Here is a 10,015-nt window from a genome sequence, read left to right as displayed (position 1 = left end):
TGTCGTTACCCCCCGCGTTTCCTAATTTTCGTGCAAACGCAGGGCCTTCCGAACAAGCCCGAGGTATATGTATACTTATATCGTGCATACGGTAAGGGAACGGCACCGAAGCCGCCGAATAGAAGTGGATCACGTCATTGGGTCGAATCGAGCGCTACTCGGGGCGGAACCTAGGGACTTTTGGACTCGGGGGTTGGTGGCGGTGGCGCCGAGTGGGGCACGGCTGCAGCAGTGTCGAGAGCTCAGTACGGAAACTCGGTTGCACCAAACAACTACGAGGCGCGTCCCGAGGCTCGCGGTCGGCAGTGATCGAGTCTCGCCCGGCGGCTGCTCCGCGATTATTCCCAGCATTTCCCACCGAATCGCGGTGCCTTTTTCTTTCATTCGTGCGCGTGGTGTGTGCTGTGCGACAAACGAGACTATCAGCCTCAACTCCGCCCGCCCAGTCCGTGAAATCTGTGCACGACGTGATGACCGCAGCGTTTTCAACGCTCTGAGTGCGACGGAACCAGCCGACGACTGACATCTCAAAGCCACTTCCCGGGATCATGGCGTGAGTAGCAAATTTAACCGTTCTTATCGGAACGAAACCGCACTGCCCATTCGATAATCAGGTTGAGAACCCCGGCGCCAATTTTATCCGCCCGTACGAATCGCCCTCCCGGCGATCGGACCGCCGCTCTTCTACGTTTTTCCGTCTCGCTTCGTCGTCGTCCCTTTATCGCCGATCCCCGTTTTCAGACCGAGATTCCGCTGTCTTTTTCCCTGCCACCGCCGTCGACGCCTCGTTTGTCATCGCTAGGCAACGTGAAAACAGAGAGCACGATCAAACGTGAAACGAACGCCGTTCAGGCTTACTTGACACGAAATTGGAAGAGAATCGAGAAGTCAGTTCTCCTGTTTCCTGCTTTACTCGCGCGATTACGCCCCGAGTTCAGCGAGCCGTTTGTTCTTTCACCGGACCCAGTTTTATTCGCGATTTTATGCACTAGACAACTTATGGAAAAATGGAAATCGATCGATCGATACGCGGTCGCGGAGAAACACGGAGAAGAATGTGACATTGGAGGAATTTTTTTCGCCGCAATGACCAAACAGCCGATTCGGTGAAATTCAGCAGCCAACATTTTCCCCATTGCTCCGAGTAGCTTTTTACTTTTTTCGCTCACCGTTGGTCATGATCATCCTTGTCTTGTTTCACACGTCTCGGTTCTTCTCACCTTCCCTCGACATCGACGTCGGGCTTCCTCCTTCGGGGAGGTAAAAACAGGATCATGAATAATTATTCAACTAACTCCGTTTACGCCCGAGCCACGAGAATCTCGGATTTTTATTTCTAAGCTTACAGCAAGTATGAAAGATACTCCGTTTATTACCGTCCCTCATTATTTTCACACCCTCATCTTATCTCCGAAAACTACGTGATCGATATCAGAGTAAGAAACTGGACCAAGTTTCGTCTCCCGGAATGAGAAAACCCAAATTTTAGGTATTTTTAGTAATCGTTGAACTCGTCGATCAATCGATCGCTGAAAACTCAAGATTTTCGGTGAACACTGCCTGAGACGTGTTCTTCATCTGGGAATATTAACCCAGCTGCAACTCGAGCAGCAGTTCTCTAACATCCTTTGAGCGACCAGCGAACCTCTGTCAGTGGCGGTGCTGGCCGGTGGTTCAGGACGATCGATTTTTACGACAGAGACGGTCTCTCCGAGCTAGGAGTTGTGCACGTTCTATACTCGCCACTTCGTACATATGCATGTATGGTACATATGTACGTCGAGAGGCAACATCATCCACTTCCGAGTCTGCCGGTAACTTGCGATTTCGGATAATAATTTCGTGGGGAAACACAGTTTTCATCAAGTTTGCAAAATTGGATCATAAAAGATTATACGAGAAGTAAATAACAATGATAAAAAACAAAAGGCGATCAAAAAGAGAAAGAATCCTATTCGAACTTCCGGCTCGGCGTAAAATTCTTCGAGTAGAAAGAAAAGATTTTGAATTTATTCCCTTGCGCTGAACAGAATAGAATTGCATCGACAATCTTACCAAAATTCTTCACTTATAACCCTGAAGAGTCGGAGTTGTGAAACTGTGGAAAATGTGGAGAGAATATGCTTCACTGAATTTTCATTGTCTTTCGAATTTCTTTGTCTTACTCTACACCCAGCAGCACTACGACACTGATCGGATAAACACTGTATTTCTTGTGAATAAAAGATAAATCGGCGAACATCACATTTGTAAAAAAAAAAACGAACGAACTTTGGAAAGGTTGTACGTAAAAATTTTCTCCAACTTCAATAGCTCGTGTTCAATCACAGTGATAAAGCTACCTATGCAATACTGCAGAATGTGGTTTTCCAATGCCGCACGAAAGTTTTACCCTATCCGGTTCGAATGTGTGTGTACGTATATATAACCTATGTATAGGTATATTATATACGGATTCAGAAGCCTCTGCGAATCACATTTTTGCTCTCGAAAATATTCACCGATGAACGTGTGTACATCAAAAACTTGACGCTGTATTTTTACCCCGCGGTCTGAAAAGAGCCCATTGAAACAATTTTCTCCCCGCTATGTTCACGGATGATGGAAAAAAAATTGACACTCAGCTGTATTAAAAAATAGAATGAAAAAAAACCCTAGATTTTGGCTTTCCAACCCTGCAGTTACGCTATTTTCTCTCAGGTACCGCAAGAGGCGTATTTTTAGCAAAGTCGTCAGTCGACGACACGGTTATAGGATAGCTAGGCACACGACGTCGAAGAAAGTTCGGGATTTGAACCTGTTCTGATCGAGCGCCTCGTCTTCATCCTCGTCGTCGTGAATCTAAGATAAAAAAAAGCGGTTTCCTGCCCTGCCCGCAAACAACAACGGTACCAACCATAAGGTAGAGAGTTTGTTTTTCTTTTCGCCAATGCTTACGATTCGTAATCGTAATTTTTTCCCGTCACACTCGTCGTCGGGTATTCTAAAATTGTTTTCCTCCCGACTGAATCCACGTGAAAATCGAATCGATGATCCGATGTCTCTCTCCTGGGCACAAGCTAGTTGGAGTTAGTAACGCTGACGTAGGTAGTATCGAAATGATCTTACGACGAAAGAACGATTCTTCCTAGAAAACGTTATTACGTTACGAACTTCATGCCTCTTCTTCCTGCTCCGTCATCGATGTCATCGTTCCAGGCCACCTTGTAGAAATCCGTATCTACTGCCACCAACTTCTTGCTGTAAGTAGGTCGCGCATTTGAGTCGACTGTGTGTGCCTGTGTGTGTGTGTGTGTGTGCGTGTGCGTGTATCTGGAAAACGCGACACGACACGACGAGGACGAGCAGCATCGTCAATAGAACCGAACTGACGTGTAGGTATAACGCCATGACCAACAACGCCGTCAGGGAACAGCCCTGCTATCGCTGAAAGTGCCGATGGCTTGAACACCACTGCAGTGCATCGACAAGGGAGTCCATTTTGATGTGGTGCGAGATCTTTCTTATTGTTAGCAGCGTCGAGTAACTCATTGTACTATCTGAAGTTTGGAATTGAATGAGGAAAGAGAGAGAGAAAGGAAAAATCGAAGAGATATACCTACTCGGGACGTTCGTTTCAGGAGAACGCACCTGGAGAATTTTTCTTTTTTTTTTTTTTCTTCTCGAACTAGATCGAAGAAAACAGGTATGCAGTCGTCAAACAAGATTGAGAAAGTTTCGATAAAATTCTTGGCGTAAACACTGCTGAGGAGGAATAAAACAATTGTGCTTCTTGAACGTTAGAAAGAAAAGAACCGTAAGGTGATTCTTGCAATATTGTAGATACGTGTATTGGAATGTGTGATGGGATCCAAATGTGGGCGTGAAAAGTCCCTAGGGCTTCTGTATTCACGAACAGCGCTATATTGGTGCCGACTTTTTTCTCGTAAGCAGATTCAAGTCAACCATTCCAAGCCTTGTCTTTAATCTAAATTTGTAATTTCCAACTCGAAATGTTGAAGGAAAACTGATGAAAAATTACTGGCCGAGGTTAAGTGATCTCTTTCGACATCGAAAAACAAAGCAAGAAAAATAAACACACAGACGTTACTTGATTCATGAAATTTTAATTCGTAACGTTACTGTAAAGATGCAATTTTACGGATATTGTAGCTCGCAACATCTTCACGATTCTCTGAAACTCAACAAATCGTAATCGAGGCAAATCATTTTCATATTCTAGTCAAATTTTAACTCGTTTAATGTCATTCCGAACTTGTAAAATAGTGATTTGGTGTTCGGTGTTTGGTAACATTAACGTTACCATAACTTCAACATTGTCTCGATTTCCCCCTACGATTTTCACAAGATTGAAGTTAGTAACGTTATCATAACGAAACATTGGGAAAGAATATCGCTATCTATGATTTCGAAATACGAGTGTGTTTTGTTTTATCACGGTTTACCGAATGTCAAACAATTTCAAAATCGCAGATTAACGCTTTTTCCCTAGCATGAATCGTTACAATAACGTTCCTAACTTCGAAATGATCGATTTTCGAACACTGACCTATAAAAGACCGGACGAAGATGACGAGCGTGAAGTCAGCAACGTTAAAGTTTCACCCAAACGCCAAACAAAAGTAACGATCACGATATCTTCAAACTTTTTAGAGACCTCGAAGCAGTTTAGTTGCAAGATATCACGTGCTTCTAATTTAATTACGGCCAACCGCGACCGTAAAACGATCCTCTTCAAAAATTTCAGTCGTTCGGCGGAAAAACCGATCGGCTGCAAGGAAGAAAAAGAGATAAATAACGTAACTCGCCGATACACACACGGTGTGTGAAATTCGTTCGGTATCTGTTGGCCTCTGAGCAACAAGCAGGCAGCAGCGAAGGTGGACAGACGGAGGATCAACCGAGTAGCGGGCAGTGTAGTGGGCCACACAGCTATAGGTGGTCTGTTATATAGGAAACGGTATTTTGGTCAGCCTTGATACAGTATACACGTCGCGTGTGCTGCAGCAGTGGTCAGTCGAAGTTGAAGCAGTACTGTCTGCCTACCTACCTACCTATCCACCTACTCCCACCTTGGGTCTCCGCTGTTAGCCAGATCTAAAACATGCACTTGTCCCAGTACCGTCGGACAATTGTGATACGCGTACCAATGTTACTAGGCACCTCTTCGTTCGTCCATCCGTGAGAATCTTATTGTTAGATGGTTAATTTTAGTCCCACGGACCGTTGCGACGCGCATTGGTAACACCCCGGGGTGTATGAGGTGGTATTTGGTTATATACACGGAAAAAAAAATTCAGCTCGTGGAACTAAATATTAGATAGTTACTTGTAAACAGTTCGTCGAACTAAACGTTCTGTTATTGGAAGAGCACTGCATGGTTCGTATAACTGACTGTTAGTCAGCTGTCATAGCTGTACGTTGTTCAGCTCTCTCAGCTGAACAGCTTCGTTCGAAGAGCTAGACCAGAATCTTTCGGCTCCGCTCACAGCGCTTATTATTAAATAGTATAATTATATTGCTATTACTATTATTTTTCATCATTATTATCATTATTTATTCAGTGTCATTTACATATTTGAATGGACTATTTAAACAATTATCTATCAACCGTATTTAAATCATACTCATGAAATTTGAAGGTTATGAAATATGTCAACGCACCAGAGCACAGCGCAACTTACAGCTCTTAGAGCAAAACCATTCAGCTGTGAGAGCTGAACAACTTGCAGCTATCAGAGCTGACTAATATATAGTTGCTGTAACTACAAGATAGACCGTAGAGTGCGTATAGTTACTGGAGCTGTAGAATACAGCTCGCCGAACAGAATTTTTTTTTCCGTGTAGGTTGAAAAGTACGTAGCGCACGGATGGATTGAAGTAAAATCGTCAATTCTTAACCTGACAATGACGAATTTGAATGTGATATTTGGTTCAATGAATTTCATCGTCGGTCGTAACAGACCATCCTGGCAATTGAGAGTAACGATTTTTCATAAAAAGCATATCGTCGAGTTTTAGTTACTAAATTCAAACTCACGCGGTACTCGGCAGGGCGTCGCTTCGTAATGTAATGAGTTTAGAGTGAAGTTCCAGGCCACATTTTCAAACTTTTGTAGCAGCAGTCAGTAAGTGGCTAACTTCACTCGCCTTTCCTCCTCCTCCTCCTCCTCCTGACGCTACTTCTAACCGTGTAACTATCTATAAACTGCAAATTTAGACGCGCCCTTTGTCCGTAATCTATGCAACGTTCAGTACTTCAACTATATTTATATTATAACATTGTTGCGCTGCGAGGTTTCTGTGTTATTACACACTTGGGATGAATGGATCGATGGAACCATACTGAAGATAGTAACGTTAATATAGCGAAATATTGAAACTAAAATCATTGTTTCGAAAGTTTGGAGATACTTTAAATGAGTTTAATTCTCAAAATCTGAATATACTTTGCTTTTTAAAAACAGATTTCTCAATTTGATACGATTATACATTTGCGAAATTATTATTATTTTTTTTCTTTGTCACGAACTTCACTCTCTTTGGGATTAGATGGATAGCTTCGCTGCTGCATCGTTGGCGTCACCGTCACCTACTTTTTTTCTCGATACGATTTGGCTCCGTGACGTCACGTTGTCAGAATTTTTCGTCGTGCGCAGTTTTTTTCGACACTGTACCGTGAATCGGGTTACTAATCGTCGAAATCATGTATTACACTATTTTCTCTTTCTTTACAATCAACAATGACATTTTTATCTTGACAGACTAGCTAGTCACTGTTACAAAAGCCGTTCAGTGGTAATTATACTGTTATAGAACACCGTTTTTTTTCATGACCATTCTCACGTCCAATTATTACTCTCTCTCTCTCTCTTTCTCCACTCATTTTTCATTCTTCTTTCATTTGCTCGTAGCGTACTCGTGAATCGTTATTCCTACACGTAGGTATCGAGATTAATCAAATCTAACGTATTACAGAAGCGAAAAAGAAATTTGAAGAAAAAAAAAACAAAAACAAAAAAAAAACCAACAGACACACGAAAATGTACTTATTCCGATATGCCCGCCACTTTTGGTTATAATACGTTGTACGTAAAATACTTTTGCCGTCTTCACACCTAGCAGCTCCGAGATTATTACTACATACAATGTATCACGCATTTTGGTTGTTACTAATGTTATTTACAGTAGTTGTCTATGTACACCTTCGTCGGCGCGGGAGGGTAAGAAACGGAAGGTAATGTGTAAATTACCGTATCTGTTATACATATCAGTTCGTCTGTCCGTCTTAACGGTAAATTTCAACAGTCACGCATTGCCCGTATTATGTACACGGCTGTTACATACCTACATGTATATTACACATATCCTACACCTACCTACGTTTAATGTACATGATTATGTTCACATACCCACACACATATTGAGAAGAGAACTCTTCAAACGTACTTGAGCGATTTATTTATCACCTGCGCACTTTGAGCTGGACATAAATACAAAATGTACATATGTGTATATATACAATAGACAGAAGTTGCGAAGAAGGATATTATTCGTTTAACACTCTTGTCTCGATTTAGAATTTGAACGAAATTGAATGGAATGAAATAAAATAATCATTTCTGGTAACAATTGCAAGATGTTACGTTATATGATCAATTTGTATAATATATTTACGACTTTTTATACGTGGTTAAATTTTCTTACAAGTCTTACGGTAAAATCTTTTCTTTCTTATTTTTTTTTTTTTCAATTTGCATCCATATTTCGACACTTGCAACGTTATCCGACGAATATTTCAATGTTTCTAATATTGCCAATCGTAAAAAAAAAAAAAAAAACCTACGTGTACAACACATTTATACGTAATGTAGAATGTTTACAGATAATTATATAACTAAAAAATTCCCCGGAATTTAATGAATTCCCTAGAAAATTTCTCTCCCCAAAGATGATGGTTTTTTTTTTCTTTGTTTTTCTAACCACACCCACGCTCGTTCAAATTTCTCGGCAATATATTCATCGCGGCTATTCCTATAAACTGAGAGAATTTTTTAGTTGCGGTAACCGCTCAGTCCTTAACTATTTTCATTTTTTAACACGATCGAAAAATATAGTTCCAGGTAGATAATGAAAATTAGTTTTCTAGCCGTTACCGGAAAGTCTACTATCCGTTACTATTCTATCTCATTACGATCACTTTCGCTATATTTTCTTGCAACTGTTTGGAAAATTTAACGCTCGTGCAACGATAAATCGACGTTGAAGCTAAACGTTTAACTAAAAAAGTATAGTAAACCTCAGAAACTGATTTTGCGTTGCGATTACCAAAAAAGGATCGACGATAGCGCAAAATTGAAAACGAGGCGTACCTCGTTTCCCGTAATTCCAACCATATTCAGACAGTTTTTTTAACGATGCCTGTTTTACTCAATTTTTGTAGTTACTCTGACAAATGAAATTTTTTTCATTGTGAGTAGGTATACTCACTTAGGTTAGGCTGTGTGTATGCGGTAAATCAGGCGTCGTTTTTCCGGCGTCGGGACGTCAGACGTCAGGTTTTAAAGGTTGTGCGTCGGGTTTCGGGGCGACGGATGAAGGATGCGAGGGAACAGAATTATCATCCCGGATTTTCCTTCTATCTGCTGCGCATCCTCATCTCGTTATATATATATATATATATATATATGCGTTGGCTCGTCTCTAACCTGCGGTTTCGATCGCGAGTTTTGACGACGTGATTTCAAATTCAACGCGACTCTCACGTGCGGCGTCCGAGTTCTAAGGGTGTATTGTACGTACATAACAGTAAAGTCGTGAGGAAAAGATAAGGTATTTACTGAAAATCGACGAAATAGGGACGGAAAGAAACAGACCAAATATCAAACAATAATTGAACAACGTCAAATCAAATCTTTACGCGATATTGGAATAACTCGATTGACTTGGAGCAGAATTAATAAGGTAAGGAATATATATCGCAATTCTAAAATTTTAAATTTTTAACGAAAATTATAATACAATAGCACTAATTTCACTAATTTTATTATTCTTCACGAATCCGTCGAAATTGATTGTAGATAACGAAGAAGATAAGATAAAAAAAACAATATATTTGATAAATCATTGCAATTTCATGATTTAATTTTTTTCTTTTATTTATATTGTTATTAATCGGACGAGTTTACGAGAAGAGAAATTTTTACAGTAAACCTGTTTTCCAATATTTATATACGCAAAATTCTCGCTCCGACGGACTTAATTCAATTATTATTATGTTTTTTTTTTTTTTTTTCCTTTGTCTTTTACTTTCGCAATTTTTTCTTTCCTTCTGTTTGAAGCGTGCGTGTAACACGTAACCACAATTTAACCGATGATGTGACGCTTTATTCGCATTGTTTTCTATTCTTGTGTATCGTATCGTATCGTTATTCAATCATCTTGAACGATTATACAGATATATTTGCAAAAAGATTTCAAGGTGCAACTTGGAAGTTTCTTCCAACAGGGAAAAAGTCAAGGAATTTCGAAAATAAGATTGGAATGTTGAGTCTGTCGAAGCAATAAACTCGTTCTTATATACAAAGTACTGTCTAGCTTAGAAAGAAAACACAAATTGCACTAAAAATTTTATTTTTTCGCACCGTTTCGTACATTTTATATACAAGGATATTACTTGATACCAAATCTTGTTTCGTTTTTATTTCTTAGGGAAAATCGTAGGTAGTTGTTTGTAAATTGCAAGTTAGTTACTAATTAATATTGAAGATATTATTATTAATGTGTTGAAAAAGATTGTCATTAATCAGCGGTATATTTCGTGAAAGGTTACTGAAAAAAAAAAAACAATCGTATTCTCAGAGGCTGGAATACCTGGAAAAGTCTCGGAAAGGAATTTCAGGTTCGAAAAATCGTAATAATCCTGTTTTTAATTCCTGTATTTTACGCGATTATCGCAGGTTTGAAAATGTTTTCTCATTCATCTGCAATAACAATGAGGTTTCAGGAAAAACTT

At 40.1% G+C, this 10,015-nt stretch overlaps 1 protein-coding gene across 2 annotated transcripts in view; it reads left to right on the top strand.

The window, feature by feature from the left end:
• Positions 1-257: 257 nt before the first annotated feature.
• LOC124179479 overlaps positions 258-10,015 on the top strand; it is a 57,109-nt gene continuing 47,351 nt past the window's right edge. For both annotated transcript variants that reach the window (XM_046563881.1, XM_046563880.1), the window contains exon 1: positions 258-553. The gene's annotated coding sequence lies outside the window, so the exon portion shown is untranslated. The remainder of the gene's footprint in view (positions 554-10,015) is intronic.

This window comes from Neodiprion fabricii, chromosome 4 (genome assembly GCF_021155785.1).
Source record: "Neodiprion fabricii isolate iyNeoFabr1 chromosome 4, iyNeoFabr1.1, whole genome shotgun sequence".
NCBI classification, from domain to species: domain Eukaryota; kingdom Metazoa; phylum Arthropoda; class Insecta; order Hymenoptera; family Diprionidae; genus Neodiprion; species Neodiprion fabricii.
Note: the sequence above shows the minus strand (reverse complement) of the source record. Positions and strands in the feature narration are given on the sequence as shown.